Below are 26,290 nucleotides of genomic sequence, written 5' to 3'. Positions count from 1 at the left end.
AAAGAGGAGTTCTATCGTCTCTTTTCACATTCCTCACCATTTTGCTAATCCTGGATAGTAGGAGAATTTGCAGGTGTGAGTCAGAAATTTCATTTAGTCCATATTTACTGGCGCACGGTTCTATTGAGATACGGAAAGGAGCGCCTCTATTTAAATAAGAGCGGTCACCCAGGGTGCTCAGGATGACTCTGCACACTTGTTAGGAACAGTCCCATCAGTGAGAGGGTGTCTGGGGCCCCTTTGGGCCTTCCCAGGTGGCAGAGTGGTAAAGAATCCACCTGCCAATGCAGGAGATGCGAGTTTCATCCCTGGGTAGGGAAGGTCCCCTGGAGAAGGGCATGGCAGCACACTGCAGGACTCTTGCCTGGAGAATCCCATGGCAGAGGAGCCTGGCGGGCTACAGTCCACAGGGTCACAGAGAATCAGACACGGCTGAGCAGCTGGGCACCTTCCAGCGAAAACCTCTCAGGTTCCCACACAGGTGTTAAAGGGACGCTCCCTGTCTTAGAAGATGCTAGAAAGGAGGTGTGCAGATCCCCTGCATGCAGGATAAAGTGACCCATCTTGTCAGAGTCACTGAGTTTCAGGCCCATTTTTTGCCTGTTGGATTATCTGAAAGTCAGACAAGATGCAACCCTCATGGCTTATTTTAGTTGTTTTCAACAGATTATGTAAGAGGAGAAATCAGAGGCCATTATGCTCCGGGTCTTCTGTTTCTCCTTGTTCTGTTTCAGTGCTTACACTGAACATGAAGGAAGAGCACAAAGAAATGGTTATTTGGCCCTTTTGTTAGGTCCCGGGGTCCAACATTTTCTAATCCCATTAACAAAAAAGTGCATTGCCACTCAAAACCACAAACATCGCAAATATCTACGTTTATGAAACCAGTAATTCACTTTACACATATTTTCTTTAGAGCTTTAAGGCCATAACCAAACAATTCCTCTTGAAATTACACAGAGACATTTAATCATACAATATAAAAAAATTAGGACGTTCCCTCTGTATAATATAATGACAATAAATTTCACAGAGAAATTTAGTCATATAATATGAAAAATAAGGACGTTCTCTCTGTATAATATAATGACAATAAATTTCACAATCTGAATAAGGTTAACTTTGTAGCAGTTAATTATTTAAAAAATTATTGCTGTATTATGTGCAATTAATTGTGCTTTATGCCAAAAAAAATCAGTGTTTGCTTAGTAAACATTATTAAAGCAAGAATTTTTATTATATGAAACTATAAATTAAACTCGTGTACCAAATTTGGCTTGAGGATGGCTTGTTGCCACTGAATTTACAAGAGAAAGTGCAAAACATACCAAAAAGGAAAAGAATTTATGGTTTTCCTAGTCAATGCATCTGTTTTTCCCAGATATATAAATGGTTGCTGATTCTATTCCCATCCTGTGAAATGCGGACCCCAGTGAAGCGACAGGGCCTGCCAAGTGAAAGGGCACACCCCCTGTTTACAGCAGTAATGGACACCTATTTAGGGAGTGAAGAGTCCGCAGAAACAGGCAGGGCTTACTTGTGTCCCATCCTGTCTGTACCGTTGACTTGCCTATCAATGCCACTTCAATACCAGTGAGCTGAAAACTTTAGGTGTATTTTACCCCATGCGGAACAGAAAGGTAGAAGTGACCAGCATCAGTTCTTGAAAAAGTTACTTGTGCATTGCTGTAGGTCTCTCCCATGGAAAATTTATGACCTGTGTTTTTAAAGTTTCAGTACATTTTTTATCTGAAAGCCAGTAAAATTCAACAAAATGCACGATACACCCTTAGATTTTCTAAACAACTTATAAGTAAATCCACAGTTCCTTTAAAAGTTAGGAATTCTTTCAAGCACCATCATACACGTTTTTCATTTAAATAGTCAGGTTCATTTGAAAATGTAACTTATACTTCAAAATTACATTTGCCGTTAAATATCCTCAGATTTTATAAAGCAGAACTAAATCAGTTTCCAAATATATCATGGATGAAATAGACTCGACCTGCTAAACCGCCAAGACACACTTTATGCTCTTACTTTCTAAAATTAAAATTTATAAACATAATTTCCCCTCCAGCAAAGCCAATTTGGTTTCCTTTGAATGAAGAAGACATGTAACTGGTAGGTCAGGAAAGAAAAAAGAAGAGCATTAATTGAGTGGCAGTGATAGGTCACTCAACACTCTAGCGTAAAGTAAGAAAATAAAAAGAGGTCGATCTTTATATCACAGGCACTTTCTGTTATTACAGAAGAATTAGCATTCCTAATATTGATAGGGGCTACAACTGTCCAGGTGTGACCTATATTTATGCTACAAAGACAATTTTAATTGTTACCTCATTGGAGAGTTGGTCTATCACAGCCGTCGCTTGTTCATGCTGAGGACGTGCTTAAAAACCCCCTTCAATCTTAATCATTTCTGCTGCTAGCTCATTATGAACAAAATAATAGGTTTTCCAGCAACGGGTTCAATGTGCATCGCAAGTTGCAGTGTTTAGAAAGATGACAATGACAGGAAGTATACCGAGATGGGCTAACTAAAGCACACAAAAACCTAAGACGGAAAGCTCTCCAGAAACCTGGTTGAGCTTTGAAAGCACGTCCTTGTTTTGAGAAGTGTGGAAGAGTCTCAGAGTTCTGTTTGATCCTAGCAATGATGCCTAAGAGGGAACAGGAAAGGTCATGTCAAAACTGCCAAATTCTGTCAAAAAATGTGTACCCGGCACTCTTTCCTAGCCATGTCTTAACAGACATTGCCCAGTTCACATGTGACAGTCACAAAAGAAATCCCCCAGCTTTGTAATGGAAACTTACTGGGTACCGGATGGACTACAGTAAGGCCTAAAGCTGTAAGAAGGCAGCCATCTCTCAATAATCAATAAATAACTCTGCCAGCTTCCATTCATATCCATATATTTTATCTCTCTGAAATAGCTTTCAGAGAAAATTTGCAAAGGGCTGAATACACACATAAATACACACACATCAAAATAGAAGAGGGAAAGGCAGAAATCAGGAAATAGATGTTCAGCTTTTCCTGAGGCAGTTTCCTAAAAAGCAGATAGAAGCCAGAAAAGGGTGATGAGCACTCATCAAGCAAACATTTATATGATGAGCAAACAGATGACTGAAATTCACATACGTACACAAGCCGCTTGAACCAAAGGAGGCTACTCCTAGAACATTTATGCAGGGCTAACTTGTAAGTTTGCTTTATATATTTTAGCTCTTTATTTGAAATACTGACCTGTGTCCCATATAATACTGAGGTTACTGTCTGCAATTTTTCTTTGTCTTTCATATCTCATTTTTAAGAAACTTTAGTTAGTAGTTTCCTACGAAAGCAAGAGGATTTACTGACTTTGTCACTCACAATTGTAAGTTTATTGTTCTCTTGATAAATACACCAGATTTTCTCAGGTGCATGTAAAGACACTGTGCTCTGATGAAGTCCAGGAAAGGAGAGAAACTATCACTCTTACCAGAATTTGCTAGTTCTGGTCAACCAAACCGACCTAAGGAATAAGCATAATCATGGCTTGGAGGCTCTGGGGTCTTCACTGAACAATGTAACTCGTATCATCAACACGATCTTTATGATGAAACATTTCTAAGACAACTTAAATATTGTGACAAGGGTGTACAATAATGAGTCTGCCTGTGAAAATCATTATTTTTTAAAGTATCACCATTGTTTCCATATGACTAAAATGTATGGTTAACAGTAAAGAGTTTATAATTCATATTTGAAAATCTTCCAAGAAGATCCTCAGCTAAAATTTTTGGAAAAATATTTTGTTTTCCAAAGCATCCATTTTCAAATGGCATAATTCTACTACCTGGCCTTTCCTTTTCTTTCTATAGGCTTTAACAAAGAGAACGGTACTTTTTGTTTGTAATTTAAAATTCATTAACTTGTGCTTTCCTTACAAAACTATTCTGAATAGCTAGTGTATGCCTAATAGTCAGTATATAGTCCATCCTATACTTAATAAAAATTCCAAATAAGTACACTTTAAATTTTAATCCCTTTAAATCATTACATAGCTTTCTTGCTCTTTTACAAACTCACTGACATTCTGCAGCTTACAAACTGTCTTAGTTTTCACTTGCAATTAACACAGCTTCACTCACTCCAACTCAGTTGTTTCTCTAAACTTTAAGATATCCATTGGATGGGTTCCAGTTTCCATGACAAACAGAAGATTCTGGAGATAAAAGTGTTTCCTATTTACTTTGCTCCATCCATGTATATGTAAAACATGAAACTATTTATATTTACTTTTAACTGGAGCTAATTGGCTCTTAGTACAACACCTCTGCTTTAAATTTATATCTACTGCAGATTAGCTAAGAAAACAAGACATTTGGCTTTCAGTTTTGAGATCGGTTAGGTGGATGCAAAATCCTCTAGTCCTGGTACCCAAGACGCTGCATTTTTCTAGTGCTGGGATGAGACTTACTGGGAGCTTACCACGAAGGTACACTCTGGCTGTGTGATTCAGTGTAGATTTTATTACACTAGACTAGTCAAAATGCATCCTTTAATTTGCATCCTTAATCCTTTAATAAATCCCCTAATACATATGAAAACACATGCATTTCCTCACTTCTGCCATCATTCCTTATTCTCCTATTCATCCCACAAAACCAGAAAGAAACATTCCAAGAAATTTAATTTTACACTGAACCATTCTCAGAGTCACCTTTAAAATTTAACAGCAACAACAACAACAAAAAATCTCACTTACAAGGACCAAGTCACTTGTACCTCAAAATTAACTGCACACTGAGCGGCTGACTCTGTACAAAAATCCCCAAATTCAAATCAAGCCCAGCGTTTTCTAAGAAGCAGGGGAACCACACGTCACATCAGTTTGCTGCGTTCAAGGTCAGTCCTCAGCTCAGACAGCCCCCACTCTGCGATACAGCTGGACAATAAAGACACATTACTTCCCTAGGAAGGTGGTCTGGAGCCGTAATGACAAGTGGGCCAGGTGGCCCAGGGATCTTTATTTCTGTCCAACTGCTGCATTTAGTTTGCCTGAGACCTTGCAAATATACACCCTTCTCCAATAAAGCGATCTTACACACACCAAGATTTTCCCACTAAGTGTTTTCATTTCTAGAAGTGAAATGGGCTCAAAAATTTCATAATCATGTTGAAAAACAAGAAGAGTTTGTCTTTCTTCCTATTTACTTCTGGGAAATCTGTATTCCAGGAAAGAATGTTTTTCTGCCTAAATCTTAAAAAGAGAATGAGGAGCATTTCCAGAAAGTGACTATTCTGTAAGCACGCGTTTAAATGGTCAGGGATCACCTTGCAGTGTAAAGTGAAGGATCACTTACCCTGGACTTGAAAACATCTGCCACAACTGAGCCGCCCTCTGTATAACCATCATTTCCCAGGTTTCTGTGTATGTTACTGCTTCAGTTCCATGTGTCAGCAAATGTCTGTTTACCCGGCTTCCTGTTATTAATTATGGGAAGCAGGTTTTCTTGAAGTACATTAGAGGCTCTTTCAAGTCTCCTCCAGACAAGGCAAGACATTGCTGATTCCTTTAATGTTTGTACAAAGCCGGAAATGGAGTTAAAATACATTGTTGCCTTGTATAGCTTACAACCTCTTATCTCTCACAGAGGGGTGGGGTAAAGACAGAAATAATAATAATAATAAAAAGCAAATCACAGCAGTTTCTGTTCCCATCTCCAGACACTGAGATAACAGAATTGGATATGTTCTTTATGACGATTAATTAACGGATCACAGCATGAAGTCTGAACTCTAAACGCTGACAAAAATGTTTCCAAGATCAACTCAAATTGTAAAGTGCTCAAAGACAGGAAGAGAGGTTCCAGTGTAAAGTTATCTATAAAGAAACAAAAATACTGACCTGATTTCTGGTGTATTACCAAGCTTTTCCTAGAGAAACATCTGGTCGGTCCATCTAGCTCTCTGCCTTTGAAATAGGAGCAAACATACTTGCATGCGTTCAAATCCTAAAGGAGCCAAAACATCTGGAAGTTTTAGAAGAAAAGCAAAATAGTTATGGGGGGAAATCCAGATTAAAAAAATTCAGATGTTTAATTGACCTGTCAGTTACGTTAGGAGGAAAGAAGGGCAGAAATAACCAGAAGCCACTGGTGGAAAATTAAAATCGTTTCATGAGCCAATGCCAAGCTAAAAGCAGTGAAAACTGTAACGGAATAGGACAGGGGCTTTCTCAACTGAGATCTGAAAATGTTACCATGTGCAATTTTGTAAATTAGCCATTTCCAAAAAAAACCTTTCGCATTAAAGCACAATAAAAGTTCTTCAGACTCTCCTCTCTCTCTCTTGTCGTTAATTCAGGCACTTGGGCAGAATTTGGCTTTCATCAGAGACAAACTCTCCCCCCATGCTCCTCGCCCCCTTTCTGAGACCCCCTAATACTGCTGAGTGGCCAGAAATTACAGATGCAAAGGGAAGCTGACAAATGACAGCCAGGCCCCTCCCCCCGAGCTTAGACAGTCAAAGCCGCTGCCAGAACATGCCTGAGAGCAGGGAATGCAGAGACAAAGACACAAAGATTCCATTTTCTCAGTGAAAATAGACTTCATGTGTAAAACACTAGTGAGAAAAATGGAAAGCTGACACATATGTGCAATTTTCGAGAGGCAGGGCTGGATCTTTCAAGAAGATTGAAATTGCATTTGATTGCATCAAAAACCGAACAAATGTTGTTTAACCTAAAAAGTCTTTTCAGTCTGTAAAAAGACATTCAGTGGCAAGATACTTTATTTTTTTTTTCTTTTTAAGCACATGGTGCAAAAGGAAAAAGAGTCTTGAGCTCAGTAGAGAGACGTTGATTTCATCCTACTGCTCCATCAAGAATTAACCCTGGTTCAGTTCACAGGGTCTACAGAATAAAGGGGAAAGTTTAAAAAAATAAGAAAAAAAAATACTCTATTAAATCAAAGGGTTCAGAGAGATAATATTAAATCCTTATGAGTATGTTTTCTATAAAAAGAATCCCCTCCCAGCAGCCCCAGGGTATCATTACTGGAGAGGCAGCAAGTGGTTTATTAGAGATTCAAACCATGGCATCTGAGCCTTGCCAAGCATGCAAGTTGTAGCCTGTGAGCCCCTGGCTCCCACAGTCCCTCGGCATCTCACAGCGAGTGCCGTCTGCCTGGCCGCGCCCTGCGCCCGCCATGTGTAGGTGCAGAGGCTAGGGCCAGCAAACAAAGAGCGAGCATCCTCAACTGCTGTGGGAGCTCAGGTTTTTCTTTCTCCCTAAATTCTTTCAGAGCTGAAAAGAGAAATCACAACATGAATTAGGGAATTGATTTAGAACAGATCTTCAAGTGATACTCTGAATCTGTTGTAAGTCCCTATAGAAGGCAAGAAAGAGGGAGAGAGAAAGAGAGAAAGTTCAAAGTTCATCACAATCCTTGAAAGCAAGGGAGAGGGCTTCCCCACCTGCCTTCTTAGATTGTCAGCATTGGTACATCTGTGTGTTTCTTTCATTTCATACACCATGCAAACACATGCAGTGATATATGGAAACTGACCACGGGACCACCTTTAGACAGGAGAGAACTGTATAAGAAGATTTAAATGAACCAGTTGGTAGAATTTTGTTTTCCTTAAATATCATGGGCTTTGACCAAGTGCTCCACTGAAACCTTTAGTAAACATTTCTCTCCCAAATTAAGTCTATTTTCATCCCCAGCCCAACCCATTCAATAGTTTTCTGTTCTTCATAAATGGGTTCAATCCTTGCGGAATACTTGGGATGGGCTTAAAATATACTGGAAAGTGTCAGACCATTAATAGCTTAAAATGTAATTAATAGCAGTTGTCAGTCTTAATTTTAAAATTTCACAATAATTTTTTTAAAACGAGAGCACCTATTGTCCTCTATCAGTCCTTTCACGTTCTTGGTATTCTTATACTTCTTTAATTAATAGGAATAGTGGAGAGAAAAAGCAACTAAAAATTAACTGCGTAGTGTAATAAGGGATGACGGAGAGGAAAATGAGAGTGTTCGAAAAGTTCTATGACCATTGGCATGTTTCACACAAAGCCTTTATTGTAAATTTTTAAAAAGTCAAGTCAGGATACTTTCTAGCTTCCCTCTCCAATCAAATCAAAATACAGGAAATTTATAACATGAGTTCATAACATCGAGGTTTTCTTTGTGGCATGAACAATGATCTAACTGCCCCCAGCACCCACTTATTTGCCATGAAAAGGGAATAAGGTGGATGGAGTGCTTGTTTGGGAGTTTGGGAGCATAACTTAATTTTTTTTAAATTGAAGTATAGTTGATTTAAAAAGTTGTGTTAATTTCCACTATACAGCAAAGGGACCCAGTTATACACATATATACACCCTTTCATTACATTGCTCTCCATTATGGTTTATCACAAGATACTGAATATAGTTCCCAGGGCTGTATGGTAGGACCTTGTTGTTTACCCACCCTATATATATAACAGTTCACGCCTTCTAATCCCAACCTCCCACTCCACCCTCCCCTAAACCTCCCTCCTTGGCAACCACAGACCTATTCTCTGGGCCTGTGAGTCTCTGTCTGCTTCATAGACAGGTCCATCTGTGACATATCTTAGATTGCACATACGAATGATAGCATATGGTATTTGAGTTTTTCTTTCTGACTAATTCACTTTGCATGAAAATCTCTAGGGCCATCCATGTTCCCCCAAATGGCACGATTTCATTCTTTTTTGTGGCTGAGTACTATTCCATTGTATACGTGTATCATATCTTCTTACCCGTGCATCTGTCCTTAGACATTTACACTGTTTCCATGTCTTGGCTATTGTGAACAGTGCTTCAGTGAAGATAGGGGTACATGTATCTTTCTACAGGTAGATGCCTAGGAACAGGATTGCTGGATTACATGGCAGCTCTATTTTTAGCTTTTTAAGGAACCTCCATCCTGTTCTCCAGGGTGGCTGCACCCACGTACGTCCCCAGCCGTGTAGGAAGTTTCCCTTTTCTCCACACCTTTGGGCACATAACGTTTTATGCATATTCAGTCACTCTGTAATTTTAGTGAGTCCCTGAGCCCGTTTCCCAGTTTATTATAGGAGGAATTCTGCCAATCATAGAAAATTGTTTGAGGGTAAACCTACAAATGCCACGTGGGCTCCAAAGTGCAGACTCTGTGTGTGCTTAGGGGCAGGGGACACATTAAATGCCAGTCCTGTCTGAAAACTTTAAATTTCACATGAAGAACAATTTGGTGTCATGGACAGAGACAGGAAGTTCCTTGTACATTTAGTAAAATAAATCAGTCAAAACTCTCGGCCATCACCATACCTCAGAGCAGCTGATGGGTGTGTGCGTGGTCTTTTCAGAGAGTTTCAGCCTTCCGTGATGTTAAAGCCGACACCGTGATTTTGAATTTCTTAAAGCGCATCTGACATGTCTCGTTAAATGAACTGTTTCTCCACTTGTTAGTGGTTTGCCTCCTGTAAGTGGATGTGCACAGAGCAGCTGAGTGAGCCCCCATGAATCAGAGTGGTCCCCAGCCCGGCCCCTTCCGGCTCCCTGGCTGAAAACAGGAGCTGTGCTAAGCGCCTCCCCCCCGTGCCACACCCACAGCCTCTGCTGGGGAGGCCCCCCGCGGTGGCAGGGGGAGCCTCGGGGGTGTCCATCACCCCTCCTTCGCCTGAGCCCCTCAACTGTCTCGAGAGCCTCACCCCAGGTGCCTAGGAGCACAGAAGAGAGGTGTGGGAAGGAAACACATTGTTACAGGGACAGAGAACATGGATAGTCTTTTAAAATAAAAGTAACCGAGATACATTATTAAAGAGGGAATGCATTGTCTAACTGAAGAAGATCAACAAACTCATAAACCCGCGACACTGTCTTTTACAGTATTTTTTAAAAACAAGATACCAAGGTTCTCTGGTTCCATCCTCAAAAGGGGATGGGGGAAGCACATTGGTTTGCCTTCATTTAGTTTAACTGAAAGGAAGAAACCACATTGCTTAATCACATTCAATATTTCCATTTTTGAAAATTCAACCATTATTGTACACTAGAAGAATGATAGAGATATAGCTCAGTACTATTTAGATAGATAAATTAGTCTCTTTAGAGAAATTAGATGATAAAAATAAAGCAGATATATTTAATGGGTTTGGGGATGAAATCTAGACTTATTTATCAATTGAGCTAATAGTTTTTAATATTTTAAAATCTTTTTTACACATGGGAAATACATCTAAAGGAAAACTAATCCTTATAATTAATTAGCCTAGTGGAAGTTGGCAAAACTATCTGTTTTATCTTTTCAGGGGTCTCTGCTTGTTATTTTATGGGGGAGGAGTGGCATGCAATGTTTTCTGGGTTAAATCGGTAACCCTAAGAGTGGGAAAAATTAGGATATGAAAAGTTGGCAGATCTCTATGGATTGCCAGATTGGAGAACATTTCTGTAAAAAGATAAAAATCAATTTTAGCTATTTGGCTTTCCATGACCTGAGCTTTACATAGTATCTTTGTTCTGTACAGGGATCATGGCAAAATTACCAACAAGTCCATAAAGGAAACTGAAGGCAGTTTGATCTACGCCTTCAATGACAGTCCCACAAAGGTTGAAGAAATATGTTACGTCTCCAAAGACATATGCCTCTAAAGAACACAGTCATGCCCTAAAATTAGGACAAGATTCAGGTACGGCGTTTCTTTTTGTTCGGTTGAAATGCTTTGTTCTTTCTACTGTGGATAATTTCTTCTTCCCCCAACCCTAGACTCCCTCTCTCTTTTCTTCTTCTCATTAACATATGTCCTTTATAATTGATGTTATTTGCTATCCTTTCATCAAATCTGAGCCACATCACTTAGGCAAGCCATCCGGCAGGACACCTAAATACACATTAGAGGAGCCTGGGAGTCACAAGAGGCTATGACGGTCTCATCAGGGCAGTTATAATAAGCATCTTGGTCCCTCTGAAGGCACTGTATTCAAAGACTGGCCTTCATCGTGACTCTTTTTAAATATGAAAGTAAAGCGTGAAGCCCTTTGAAGGACCCAGCAAACAACACACGTGTAAAAAGAGATCAGTGAGCCTTAGAAAGAAAAAAAAAATCTTTATGTAAAATCTGTGAAGAATCTTAACAGGTTTTAAAGAAAGACCTCCAGGTAAATTGATGGCTTTTAATAAGACACACGACAGTCTCAATTATGAGAATCCGTTCTGTGTGTTCTCTGCGCCGTTTTATGTTCTCAGCAGGATTTTTTTTTCCTCATCAAGAGTTTCGAGGGATATCTCCTGTTGTCTGTGAGTAAAGCATGTTTAAGCGGTCCCCCAAAGCCGTGCTAATTTAAAAAAGAAAAAAAATCCAACAACGTTGTCAAGTGGTCAGACAGACTGGAACTAGAGGATTATAGGTAAGAGGGATAAAATGAAGGGTTGGAAGCTGTAATTTCTATTTCTGTGGTGGCAACTGAATCGGCTGTTGGATGAGGCAGTTTAAAGAGGCAGTCACTTGGCGCAGAGTCTGGGAAGGACTTGACGGCACACTCCTGACTCAGCGGTGTAGACGCTCTGCTGGGCCGGGATTGCTTGCTAGGTCCCTGTCCGTCTCTGCTTCCCATTCCCCATTCCCTTAGATTCCCTCCCTGTCTTTGACAATTCCATGTATTATTTTCCTTCCTCAGTTTTTACCCTTTTTAAAGACACTAGTTGCTTGGCCTCTGACCACTGCTCCATGCCGGGGCCTCCTGGGCAACAAAGAACAGACTTTAAAAGAAAAAAGAAGACACTGCATCTCAGAGGCGTCCTCACTTGACCTTGTTCATTTTTGAATATGCTGTGGCCGTAGATTTTCAGAAAGAATCCCTCCCCCGGAATGGTTTTCAAGAACACATATGCACGTGTGGATGTCAGGCAATCTGACTTGTAGATGGCATGACCTGAAGAAAAAATTATAATAGTGACAGGATCACTGATAAAATGGTGAGATATAGGCTTCCGTCTAGGTTATGTAACAGTCACTGTGATCCTGGGTGTTTCAATTCGTGATCTGACTTTTTTATATTTTCATTGGAATTAATAGAGCCATAGAGTTGGTAGAAATCATAGCAATTTTGTAACACATCTCTCAGATTGAAACCAAGAAAATGAAGCCCAGAAAGTCATTCTGCTCATGTATAAATGCCATTGGTTTAATTGTAGTTCTGCATGTTTTTTGAAAAAGAAAAATATTTTTCCAAAGACTGGTGAAAAAATGTTTGAGAAGACATACCATCGTGAAATATATCTGCAATAAAATATCACTATCATTCAGTAGGCGATAATATATATTGAAGTTGCCTGGGGGTGTCAATCACAGAATAAAATGTCCTTTAATCATTGTATAAAGTATGTAAACCATGTACAAATTACGGACATGAATGAATATTCATTTTGTGTATAAGTACAATACGCTTTTTGACTTTTGTGTATCCCAATTGCGTGTTATTCCTAGTCCCATAGTTGTGATCAGAACAAAAAGGATCTCCCAGAAGAAAAGAAGGTAAGTTGTTCCAAGGATGCTGGGAATACAGAAGTTTTTTTCCATCACTAACCTTATGCTCCTAAAAAATGAATAAGAAAAATCCCTACCTTCCACTTCTGAGTATTCGCATAAGAACTGGCAGAAGAGAGAGAAGGGAAGGGATCTACTGCAGATAAACAGCGAGATCCCATTATTCAAGGCAGTAGGTGGTATTCTAGAGAAAATAGTGTTTTCTCTTGAAAACATAGTAGACTTCTTGTTTAAAAAAATATTATGCACACCCCAAAATATGTTTGAGAAACAAAGCTTTTACATTTTTAATTATACTCCTAAACTGGCTTTCTCATTTGTCTAGGATACCAGACAACTCAGAAAAGAAATAGTTACTCAGATTAATGTCTGAAAATGTCACATGGAAATGTGTTTATCGATGTTACTGCAAATTAGTATTTTTATAAATTAAACAAGTAGAAGATCTGACCTTCAAAAAGCCTGACCCACTGTCTTAAGGTTAAACATGCAAGTCTTACAGATAGATAGAAGCTGCTTAACTTTTCAGTTTAAAGTACATTTTGATGAAAATATTTAGAAGACAGCTACCTCCTCCATTAAACGTGGGCGTATTGATGAAATAGTAAAATTCAGGAGGTTATCAGTTTCTATAATAAACTCTGGCTGCTTATTCAGGGCATAAATTTCAGTCTCCAAACTTTGTTGACATATCTAAGTGAAATAAAATTTTTTACTTTTTAAAAAAGATTTAAACAGCAGTTTGGGGATTGATTTCATGTTAAATCTTGATATGTGTTTCAGGGACTCCAAATTCAGTGAAACAGCATAAAGATCTGAGTTGTCTCTATTACTGCCATAATTTACAAGCCTGTGTGCTAAGTTGCTTCAGTCGGGTCCGACTGTGTGTGACCCTATGGATGGCAGTCTGCCAGACTCCACTGTCCATGGGATTTTTCAAGCAAGGATACTGGAGTATAGAAACAGAATGCCATTTTCCTCCTCCAGGGCATCTTCCCAACCCAGGGATCGAACCCGCATCTCCCACATCTAACCTGCATTGGCAGGCAGGTTCTTTACCTCTAGTGACACCCAGGAAGCCTGCTAATTTATGTAACAGAGAGCAGGGAGGTGTAACAGAATGTGGATCTAAGGAAAAGAGTGAGAGGAATCAGCACACACAAGGGTGTGAAGGTTACCTTTCCTGCGTACCATCCTGTAGCAATGGGGTTTAGAATTTCCTTTCTTAATGCTATGAGGAAGTTCATGGCTAACATCAGAGTTTGCAGGTGGGTGGGAACTGTGCTTTTCTTAAAGATATCCAGGATCAAACATCGCAGAGTTAATTAGGCTTTACCTCGAATTGCCTCTCCTACCACTCAGGAATGGCGGGGTGCAGCTGTGAGTCACCTGCCTGCTTTCTAGAGATAGTGTCCAAGGATGTAGCCCCATGAAAATTCTAATCAGATTACACAGAAAGACCGTGCTTCTAGTCCGTGCTTTGTACTTGCAGGTAAATTATATACGCATAGTAACATCTGTCCACTGCTAAATTTCGTGTCGCACAATTCTACTAAATTTTGAATGGCATCTTTAGCCACAGAAGCCTAGAAACGTCCTTTGGCTAACAAAGGAAATAGACATCACATGCCTTTGGAAAACATTTTTAGAACTGTTGCAGGAATTGCTGAAAGGACCATTGAAAGATGTTTGCTAATGGAAAATATGTTTTGTTTAGTAACTGGGCTATGCTTTAATATTTTCTCAACCTGACTGATAGAGTTCAATCATAAGGAAAATTGAGAAAAAGATGAAATGTAAAAAGAACCTCGTTAAGAGCAATAAACTTATAGATAGTGAAGTAAATGGTGGCTTTTTTTTTTTCTTTCAAGATGAAGTCTTCTTTCAAGTGAATAACATGTTTTTGGAAAGAAGAAGTTGACTAACAGAGCTGAACATTCACACAAGGCAACATGCCAGGAATTCAAAATGCCAATGCAAAAAAATGTGAGCTCCTAAAAGGGGATTCAATGCTGGTCTGTAATAATTAGCTGTACTTTCTCTGCTGAGAAGGAAAGCTCTCCTCAGGGCCTGCGGGTTGGTGTGGAATTGGAGATTTTGAGGATAAGAAAGGGTTCCAGGGTTGTCCAGCTGTGGTGACAGACTCTGGCTTCCCAAGTGGGTAACATGGAAATTACAGCTGTTGTTCAGTTGCTAAATCGTGTCCGACCCTTTGCTACCCCATGGGCTGTAGCACGCCAGGCTTCCCTGTCCTTCACTGCCTCCCAGAGTTCACTCAGACTCATGTCCACTGAGTCGATGATGCCATCCAGCCATCGCATCCTCTGCTGCCCTCTTCTGCTTTCAATATTTCCCAGCATTAGGGTCTTTGCTGACGAGTCAGCTCTTTGCATCAAGTGGCCAAAGTATTGGAGCTTCAGCTTCAGCATCAGTCCTTCCAATGAGTATCCAGGGTTGATTTCTTTTAGAAGTCACTGGTTTGATCTCCTTGCAGTCCAAGGGACTCTTAAGAGTCTTCTCAAGCACCACAATTCAAAATTATAGTGACTGTCACTAATTTAGTGTGATGAAATATGACTTTATTTTTCCTTAGGCCAAAACTTCTCAACAGAAGTGCTATTGATACTTTGAACCAGATAATTATGGGTGTGGGAGATTTCCTATGCATTGCAGGGTTTTTGTCAGCATCCTTGGCCTCTATTCACCAGATGGGGTAGCTCCCTCCCCACCACATGGCTATCTGTAGACATGGTCCCTGGCAGAGAACCACTTGTCTAAACATGTTTCATTTCTTCTCCCATCTCGCTGCAAAATGAGTTAGGTTGGCTCTTCACAATACTGCCGTAGAAGCTCTGCATACAGAACTGGTATGTATCGAGTGAAGAATAGCTCTGTAATGCAAGTGTTTCTGCAGCACCCAAAATCTTGGAATCTCAAAAAAAAAATTTTTTTAAAAAGGAATCTAAGAGCTCAGTGACAACGTTTATTTCTGTATGTGCATGTTTTTAATGACAATGAAGGTGCTCCCTGGTGATAAATAACATGCAAACAAGGTGTGGGGTGTGTGGATATGAGATAATTATCAACACAAGGGAATTCTGATAAGTAACAAAACACTTTTAGAGCAAATATGTTGCAATTTAAAAGAAATGGCCATTTCTTTTACTTACATACCATGTCACTGTTGCTTGCTGTTTAGTGACTGAAGAAATATTTTGATTACCACAGATGTCTTAGGTCAAAGTTTCTCAGAATTTCATTGCATCAAATGAGTTGAAAGGCTTGTTGAAATAAAAATTGCTGTGCTTTATGTCCGGTTTCTGGTTCGTCAGCAGGGTCTGAGAACCTGCATTTCTCCCGAGTTATCAGGTGAGCCAGGACCAGGGACAGCCCCTGCCCTGGAGATGGGTTCAGCCTCAGATGGAGTTTCTCAGTCTGGCTTGGTAACTTTTTATTGGAAATGGCAAAGGCTATAAATATGAAGAAATAAAGGAGTGGTATAAAGTTGGGTTTGCCACTGCTGCTGCTGCTAAGTTGCTTCAGTCATGTCCGACTCTGTGCAGCCCCACAGGCAGCAGCCCACCAGGCTCCGCCGTCCCTGGGATTCGCTCCTCCATCCATGGGGTTTTCCCAGCAAGAGTCCTGGAGTGGGGTGCCATTGCCTTCTCCGAATTTGGATTTACTCATTGGCAATAGACCAAATCATCTTTGTCACTGGAAAGAATGACTAATGAGAGTGAATGTTTTTAATAAGAGTCTTCACGTACCATTGAAAGACAGGAAACCTTAAAAACAAACCGGATGTGCTACTCTCAAACAGGGATTTAAATTAGCTAACAGCTTTTTAAAATGTCTGCTACAATGCAAAAGTTTGTTTTCCTACACCAGCAAACACTTAGGTGTCAGTATTTTATTCATATTTTCCCTTAATTATTGCTTTTCCACTTGTCAGAAAAGAATTTATCATTGCCCACCCTCAAATTCTTTCCCCTCGCAATGTACACGTTAGCTCTCGCTCTTGTATGTTTTGTACCTTAAATGCACTGCAGTTGGTAAGATCTTATGACTTTTAGGATGTTATTAAACTCCAGGGAATATAAATTTATTTTGAATAAATTATTCAGGATTCAAAAAATATTTTCAAGGGTCTCCTGGAATCATGCCATCAGCTGTGCCTTAGTCAGAAGCAATAGGGCAGGTTCAACAAGACAGGTTTATAGTCTTGTCCTAACTCCAAAATTCTACAGGTGGGAAGGCCTGGCTTAAGAATTGCAAAGGTGATTTGAGTGCTCTTAGCTCAGTGTAAGCCAGTAGTAATGTGCTATTGTCCACAGAAGCCACGAACACCTGGGTGTTTTAGTAGGAGAGAGTTTTTGACATGAGGGGAAGTGAGAAGGACTTTTATCTTCATGGCTGGTAGAATGAATCCGGAATCAAGCACTTTGCAGACCCCGTCCTTGACACTGCCATGTTCGTAGGTGAACCAAAGCACCGACGGTTCTGTTCACTTACAAGCAACATTTAAAAAAATGTTCTGTGGGCCCTCCCTGGCAGTCCAATGGTTAAGACTTCGCCTTCCAATGCAGGGGCTGTGGATTCGATCCTAAGATCTCACATGCCTGGCAGCCCAAAAAACAAACCATAAAACAGGCAATATTGAACAAGTCCCATAAAGACTAAAAATGGTCCGTGAGTAAAAAAAAATTAAAAATTTTCTACATTCACCATATAAGCAATTGAGATCCTTGGACAGAAAGGCAAGAAATTGTTATATTGACTTTTTAATTAATTTTAATAATCTGGGAATAAACATAGACTGGTTTTGCCAGTGGAATATGCCAAAAGAAGGGCGTTTAAAATTTCCAGATAGAAACATGGCATCTTAATTCTAGCTTTGAAATAAAAGTTTATGTTGAGATTGACATGTACATACTACAATATATAAAACAGATGTCTAATAAGGACCTACTGTATAGCACAGGGAACTCTACTCAATACTCTACAAGGGGCTATATGGGAAAAGAACCTTAAAAATATGCATATATATATATATATTTATGACAGATTCACTTTGCTGTATGCCTGAAAGTAACACAACATTCTATAGCAACTGTACGCCAACAAATATTTTTAAAAGTCTATAGAGCTTTTGATAATTTGTGGTCTACTGATAACACAGCAGGAGAAATTGAGAAAGAGACCATTCTTGGATGAACACTGGAAAATCACCACCCATTTTCCCCTATTCAGTCAGGAACGACCAAAGATAGCCCTCAATGGAGTTGTTGATTTATTAATCTTTGTCTAAACATTTTGGTTTTTCTTAATGCAATGGGCAAGCATAGTTTCAGAACACTTATATTAAATTTAAACCTTGTTGTTTGGCTCTTGGTCTTACAAGACCTACTTTCGCTGGTAAGGCCTGGTAGCCTGTAGCTCTGGCTCAGGCTACACATTTAATCATCCGGACCCATCCTTTGACACAGCAGCAACTGTACAACCTCCACACTTGAACGCCGGGGCCTCCCGTTCACGCTGCGTGCCTCTGAAGCGCTGACATTAATGCCGTAGCCATGGTTTTCAATGGGGATGGTAATCTGTGATAACAAAATTGTATCCCTTCCTTCCTGCAATTACCTCACTATCCACACAGCCTTGACGTCTGGAGGCCCACTGCTACAGGAGCAGCTGGCGTTCGGTCCTACAGCAGGAAGTTAACCGCGCATTCCAAAGAGCCCTAATTGTTTTGAGATTTTCCTGGCAGCTCAAGAAGCTTGGATCTTGGAGGGCACACTCTTTCGTATCAATCTCACTTTGGACCCACACACAAAGGAGTAACGTGTCGCAACCTGAACCACTTACAGGTATCAGATATTGTCTTCTCTTCACGGCCATCACTGCACACGGTGAGCCAACGCCAAAGGTAGCCGAGCAAAGTGCAGAGTGCTTTCTAAGAGGCCCTGTCCGCACAGTGCTCACCGCGGTCTGTTTATCGAGGACCTCACTCTGCCGCCATTGTCTCAAGTCGTACTCTGAATCGTTGGAAGAAAATGATTTAATATAAGCTCAGGACTTGAGTCTCACAGTGCTGTGGGAATCACTGTGCGCTGGGTAGCCTCACATAATGCCCGCATTAACAGAGACTTTTCAGATCCGTATCGATTTGCTAGAGATCTCCAAAGGAAGTGCAAAATTATTCATGGCTGGGCAAGCTCGACTACATTTTGGCTTCACGAAATATCTGAAATGAAGTTTTGAACTGATACAATCTATATACTGTTCATTCAGAACGCTTTCATCTTTTTAAAAGAATTGAAGAGAATAACTCCTGGATGGATTTACTGTGAATTTACCGTTGACATGGCCACAAATAATTATTACCTTCATTGTAAGAGCATTAGTGCTTTTTATTCAGCAAGTTGAGAATAAAATGGATTTTAGTAACACCCTACAATTACCTCATTAATCAAAATTATTACTAGGGATCTCCTTGAAACTGAATTGGTTTGCGGCAGACCTGATTGAAGACTGCTCTGATTCTGAGAAGACCTCTGCAAAAATACGATGATGGATGATTTGCCTTTAGTCTACACATTTCATATGTTTTTTCTCTTTCTTACATTTCCTCCAAAACATAGCAGTATTTCCCAGTGAGTATTTGTATTGGCCTTCATCTCCAACTTAAGTTAATATTTCTCTTTGTTTAGTTATTTCTTGTGGAATTTTATACTCGATGAAATTAATCCTCTCATAATTTAGGGGTTGGTTCTAAATATTTATTACTTCTATTCTAGTGACTGTAATCTCTGATTCCCCTTCTGGTTAGAAGTGATTTAGTACCGTGTTTACTGCGGTTTCCCTATGCACTTGATCCTACGTGTGCTTAAGCACTTTGTCCATTTTATCCAGCTCTTCCTGTGATGATCACAAGATCTGTGCCTCTCCTAGGATTTCAGTACTCCAAAGGAGAGTGAGTGTTTATTTATTTATTTATTTCATAGTTAGAGAGTGAGTGTTTAAACAACCATAGAAACAATATTTGTTTGCAGAGTAAATGGCTTGTGTACCTTTAAAACTTTAGAAAATCTTGCTCAGCAGTCTGCCTGGGGCTGATACTTGTAACCATTAACAATTATGGTTTCTAAGAAAGATGGTGATATGAATATTTAAAAAATTTTAGAATCAGATGCAAAATATCCAATGTATTCTCTACAATTGTGTTTTTGCTGCCATCTGCGCCACTTGCCTTTCTTACTGTCTTCACTAGAATTCACTTTTCATCAGCAGACGCTGAGTAATAGGACATTCTGTATCAATTTTGTGTTGTTCCCAGACATTCACAGATAGATGAATTATGTTCAGAATCAATAAAACCAAAATTATTTTCATTGATGGCATTTTCACACGGCGTTTATGTTATGCAGAGACTCAGGTAGCATGCCAGTGATGCGCTTTTTATGGACAGGCGTCCATGTGCACAGGAGAGGTTTGGGCCACCGTTCAGCAGGTGGGGACTTCATCCCTTGGTCCAGGTCTGATGGGGGAAACGCACAGAAGGATGGCACAGCAGAGGGTCACACTCCCGAGTCTACTCATAACATGCCAGGTGGATAGCTGTACACACCAGGAAAGAATTTTCAACAGAGACCTCTCCACTAGCCCCCACGTTGGGACAGGCAGCAAAAGCCCTGCCCAGCACCCCGTTTGTACTGAAGTCAAACCACTCTCTCAACTACTGAGAAGAACAGCTCTTAAGGAGGAGTTCAGTTATAGGTCTGGGTTTTTATTTTGTTTGTTTGCTTGTTGACTGGAAGTTTTGCAAAATGCCCAGTGTATTAGAGTTGTTTCACCCTGAGCAGAATTTGCTCCAGAAACAGTGTCGATTAAGCTTTTTAACATTTTTATTACACTTTTTAAATAACTTTTAATTTCCCAAAGAATTATTCATTAGAAAATGGACTTTAGAATTTACTTATGCCATGATATAATAGTATGTATGGAGGCAGAAAAAAAAATCAAAGAAGCACTGTTTATGCAGAAGATTTTGCTTTCAAGCTTTCCAAACCTGACTTTGGTAGTTTATTATCAATATTGTCCCACCTCACAGCATACATTTGACAGAATAAAAAATGTTATTTTTGGCCATTAAACATACTTCTTTCAATCATTCCCAGAATTTCACCTAGAAGAGAACTAGTTCTTTCTTAAGTATAATGGGAATAGAAAGAGACAAACACAAATTAGGTTTGTAATATTAGATGCAATCTTGCAAAATACTGAATTTTCAACTAAGTGTATATTTCTTAAAAAAGATTATTCCACATTTTTTAATATAGAAGAGTCAAAATATAAATGCTTAAGACTTAAAGTTTACTAGATTCTGGGGAGTATCATCAATGTACCATGGTCCTAAAACAATATAGGTTTTTGATATAATTGTAAACAGCTCTTATAGAATGAGCCATCAGGATTAAGTGAAAATCACAGTGATTTAACTCCTTTTGCATGGTTTTCCAAAGAATAAAGCATAATTAATCTATTATGAAAAAATTTCCACACTATATATTCCCCTTAAAATGTATATAAAGTTACAGTTTAAAGTCAAAAAAATTGTTAACATTTCACAAGATTTTAAATGATTTAGAGACTTGCTCAGGAAAGAATTCACCATGCTTTTCAAATGTTTGGAGCATAGATTTTATTACAGATTATTAGCTGCTAACATTGCTCACAAAGGTCAGATGGGTATGTTTATGTGATTCTGAGTCTAACAAACAAAATGTGTCCTTTTTCTTTAAGAAGAAAATTGTGCAAAAGAAGAAAATTACAGTGTTCTTAGTTCCTCAGACACAAATGCTACTGAGCTGCCCCTGCGAAGACATTTGAGGTTAGACTTTTGTCACTTTAAACCCAGATGAGGGTATTCTGGGTACATTTTTTTGAGTAGTACATAATCATACAGTAACCTAAAATAACAATGGAAGAAGACGAAGCTCTGCTGGTAAAATACACTTCATTTTTTCATGTGACGTTAACAAAATGACTTAGATGGAAAGTGAAATCTGCCTTAGCTTAAGACAGAAACACAAAGACATTTCCCTTCTGGACAACAGACTTTGGCATTGTTAGATCAAAGGAACAATTTTATCTGCATTGTGACTGCAGACCAAAAAATTTTACAGTTTTCCTGTCTCCATGCTAGAGCTTATGTGTCTTTAATGGCATTTAAATTATAGCCCTCCTGTAGCCATGCAGTCAAAACACCACGTCATCTGATGAGACACCATATTATGATCTGTCAGTACGTCTTATTTAAAAACCCTTCCATACTGTACTTGTCCTCATTTTTCTCCTTTACTAGAAAAGTTGAGCAAATTGTCTTTTAAACTGGTTTTATGCATTGACCTAATCAAGCCGGACAAGAAGCATACTTCGGTTTACATTATTATAGTTTAATTTATCTAATTTTTTCTTCCTTTTTATCTGCAATATTCCTCTTCACATTTTTTAGGATTATAATCTTTCTTGTGTAGAATACACTATAGACACTTATTAAATGAAAATCAAGAATGTGTATTCATTAATGAACTATAGCTAATTTTTTTTTTTTCTCAAAGCAACATGTTTTGTATTCGTTTAAGCTGATGTATAAGAGAGAGACTATAACATGTAGCAGTGGACAGAGGGCTCCCCTGGCGGCTCAATAAAGAATCTGCCTGCAATGCAGGAGGCCTGGGCTTGATCCCTGGGTCAGTAAGATTCCCCTGGAGAATGGAACTGCAACCCACTTCAATATTCTTGCCTGAAGAATGCTACGGGCAGAGGAGCCTGGTATAGTCCATGGGGTGGCAAAGAGTCAGACACAACAGAGCAGCTGACACCACACCAAACATAACTGGAAGGGGCCGTGGTCTGAGCTGTTTTGTAGCAGGCAGTCTAGACAGTGTGTTTCAAATGTCACCGGAGAGACAAGCTTTAATTTGAATGTGTACTTTAATAGAATGTTCATGTACTGACAACAATAAAATCAGCGCTTAGAATATTCCTGCAGATATAAAAATGCGATGTTACATTTTTACAGAAGTATAGGTATGAGCAGGAACATGTCAACTTCTTTGACTTTGAGCTGTTATTTCCTCGGCAGTTATGTGTGCTGTGGCTGTAAATATCCTCGTATAACGCCTTTGGGTACGCATGGGCAAGCAAAGCTCTAAGGTATGTGCTAGAATAGGATGTTCTGAGTCTTAAGGTTTGTGCGTGGATTGAGGATGTGTATATGAAAATTAAAACTTGAAGCCCTTATACAAAGAATGTTATTTTGGGCTAGATAGTGCTTTCTTTAAAAGACCCAAAAGTCTCTTATGCTTTCAGTATTTGTACAAGTAGTATTGTAGCTATGCATCAGTTCCATGGACACGTAACTATTTGGGTGGTTCTGTGAAATTCCTGGTTTGCTGAAACAATCAATTAATCATGTTATCCAAATCCATTAGCTAGAAGAGGAAGCAAAGCCAGAAACCCTTTTGGTTATCTTAATGAGGATTAAATGTATTTATTTTAAACTTAGGAAAGAAGGATTGAAATTAGAGGACTCATCCAGGGCAAAGATGACCTATTTTACTGCCCTTTCCATGCCCTGTTCAAGCCATTCAAATTATTTTTTAGAGATATTGAATGTTCACACCAAAAACTGAAGATTGCAATTATAGTTTTAGATATAAGGAGGCAGAAAAACATGCAGAAAATTATTAGATAGCAAGATGTTTTATGGTGTAAAATGCACATAAATGGAATTAAGCATTTTTAAGTGTATAGTTCAGTGGCTTCAAATACACTCACATTGTTGGGCAATTATCCCCACCCTCCATCTTCAGAAAACTTCTTCATCTTCCTAAACTGAAATTCTATACTCATTAAACAAAAGCTCCCTCTCCCCTCCCATCCCCCATCCCAGTGGCTGGCAGCCACCTTTCTACTTTCTGTCTCTGTAAATTTTCCAGGTGGCTCAGTGATAAAGAATCCGCCTGCCAATGCAGGAGACCCAAGAGACGCAGGTTTGATCCCTGGGTCAGCAAGATCCTTTGGGGAAGGAAATGGCAACCCACTCCAGGATGCTTGCCTGGAGAATCCTATGGACAGAGGAACCTGGTGGGCTACAGTCCATGGGGTTGCAAAGAGTCAGACACAGCTGAAGTGACTTAGCGTGCACGCAGCAGAGCACTTAAGTAGAATTGAGGTATGTGTCCTTCTGTGGCTGGTGCATTTCCCTTAGAATAGTGTCTTCAAGGTTCATTCATGATGTGGCAGGACTTTCCCTGTCTTTAAACCCGAATAGTGTTTCGTTGTGTGTACAGAGCCATATTTTGTTAATCCGTTGATGGATAGTAGGTTGTGTCCACCATTTGATTCTTGTCAGTGATGCTGCTTTGTATATGAGTGTACCTGCAGCTTTCAGTTTTCTTTAGGTGGGAAGATTTTTAAGAACTCCTATGAAACAGTATCCTCAGCAACTACTCCTCTAGGTGTTAAATGAAAACTCTAAGGATACATCTTTAGATGGAAGAAAGGATAGAGGAAATCAGCTTTTATACGTTTTAATTTTACAATATTTTTCTGTTATTTGAAAGTATTCATTTCTTCTAGAAATAAAAATTAGATGTTGATATAATATCCAAGTTGCTTTACTCCAACACTTCAATATTATGACATTGCTTGAGTATTTTAACTGTAGGTGTAAAGCTGATACTTTGAAGGGCTCATTTTAAAAAGGCAGTCTTCCTCAAACTACTTCTATTAATAATAGGGCACCCTTGTGTGGAATACTAATCTTCACAACATTTTACCTTATTAATATTTTCCAGAACTCCCAATGCAGTGATTGCTTGGTAAATAAATCAGTAGTGGGAAGATAGCTGGGCTTCCCAGGTGGTGAAGTGGTACAGAATCTGATTACCAAGGCAGGAGACACAAGGCACATGGGTTGAATCCCTGGGTTGGGAAGATGCCCAGAAGAAGGGAATGGACACCCAATCCAGTATTCCTGCCTGGAAAACTCCATAGACAGAGGATCCTGGTGAGCTACCATCCACAGGGTCACACAGAGTCGGACATGACCAAGCAGCTGAGCACAGACGTACACACAGGTAGATAGATAGATAACCAGTCAGTCCAGCTCCACCCTTTCATACCTGTTTTACAGAAGATGAAACTGAAATTTTGAGAGGTTAAGTGTTCAAGGTCCTTCAACTAAAACGTAGCAAAGAGAGCAGGGAACTCTGCTCAATGTTACGTGGCATCCTGGATGGGAGGGGAGTCTGGGGGAAAATGGATACGTGCACAGGTATGGCTGAGTTGCTTTGCCTTGCACCTGAAACCATCACAACGTTGTTAACTGGCTACCAGTTCAGTTCAGTGCACTCAGTAATATACTCAAATATAAAATAAAAAGTTGTTTTTTAAAAAATCAGCCAAGTCAAAAATCAAACTCAGGTCTCCCTGGTACCAAAGTCCTTTTAACTGTGACGGATCCTGCCCTCCCTCAGCTAACCAAATCCTCACCCAAACACCCTGAGATCTACTGGGGAGTTGGCAGCCGTCCATTTTCTCTGGTGGACTAGAGCTTTGAGACGTTAAATCATTTGATTAAGATTTCATAGCTGATAGACACTAGAGCAAAAACTCAGGTCTTCTGGGTCCTTTTGAACCTATGCAGCCCATGAATGTCATTGGTTTTTGTTGAAGTTAATATACTGTGTATTTCCCTGAAAGATAAAGTCTGAACTCTCTACATTGAATGTATATTTTCCAAAATAAGTGAAGTATGAAGCTTGCCCGGTACTATGGTTCTTTTATCAAGAGAACAAGTCTCGTATTTTAGATTTGTTGAGTTTGAAATCACATCTCCATCACCTGGACCTTAATCTCTTTACACTTAGGACAATTTATTGCAGAAGGTTTCTTTAAATATGAGCTTAGAGCACACGCATGCTTTTGCAGTATTAAATATATTTTTAAGCTTAGATACAGCTTTTGCTAGTCCTGACCTGATAAGGTAAGATTGCATGGGTGCTTTAGATCTGAATCCCCGAGGGGGTGCCACCTCCGCTGATCTTTTAAGTAGCTCCCAATAATAGGGCTTTTTAGTGGATTCCAGCATGCTAATCATCTATCCACAGAAAAATGCAGCGCTTATCACTAGACATACTTGTAATTTAGCCAACTTTGAAAATTTTAGTGCAGAAAAATGTCACATGTGCATCAACACACAGGGGGAAATCCCCTAAAGGTACCTGCTCGTTATACTTTGGATTAACCCAGTTTATGTCAAAGAACTGGGCTGCTAATTCCTGGCACTCGTATGCAGATGAACAGGTACAAATGTGATTAATTAAACTTTTATTTCTAAAACTTTCACCCTCTAGTCACTTCAACAAATTATCTTTGCCCCTTTTAGTGTAATGTCTTTCCAAAAAGAAAGGGGAGAAAAGCACATTAAATACTAAAATGCATAGCTTAAAAAAAAATGAGGTGCTTTGAAAAAATTACCTTCCTAGGTTCATGCTAAAAAAAAAAAAGGAAAATCATATCCTCTTATTACAAGTGTATTTATTATCACCTCTCCCGCTGTGGGAATTCATTTCCACCTAGAGAGCCCTGAACACTTTCGAATGGAATGTCCTGTAAATATCAATTAAGTCCATCTAGTCTAATGTGTCATTTAAGGTTTTGTGTTTCCTTA

At 39.4% G+C, this 26,290-nt stretch overlaps 1 long non-coding RNA gene across 2 annotated transcripts in view; it reads left to right on the top strand.

Annotated features, from left to right (window-relative positions):
- Positions 1 to 19,944, top strand: part of LOC138415788 (uncharacterized) — a 53,678-nt gene extending 33,734 nt beyond the window's left edge. The window contains exons 2-4 of one of the 2 annotated variants that reach the window (XR_011247408.1): positions 10,534 to 10,695; positions 14,424 to 14,538; positions 18,206 to 19,944. This is a non-coding gene — a long non-coding RNA (uncharacterized lncRNA). Of the gene's footprint in view, positions 1 to 10,533; positions 10,696 to 11,683; positions 12,541 to 14,423; positions 14,751 to 18,205 lie in introns of those variants that run through there. The other variant, XR_011247407.1, reaches the window with a different exon arrangement.
- The last annotated feature ends 6,346 nt before the right edge of the window (positions 19,945 to 26,290 follow it).

Source organism: Ovis canadensis, chromosome 12 (genome assembly GCF_042477335.2).
Source record: "Ovis canadensis isolate MfBH-ARS-UI-01 breed Bighorn chromosome 12, ARS-UI_OviCan_v2, whole genome shotgun sequence".
Classification (NCBI taxonomy): Eukaryota; Metazoa; Chordata; class Mammalia; order Artiodactyla; family Bovidae; genus Ovis; species Ovis canadensis.
This window is presented reverse-complemented; position numbering and strand designations above follow the sequence as displayed.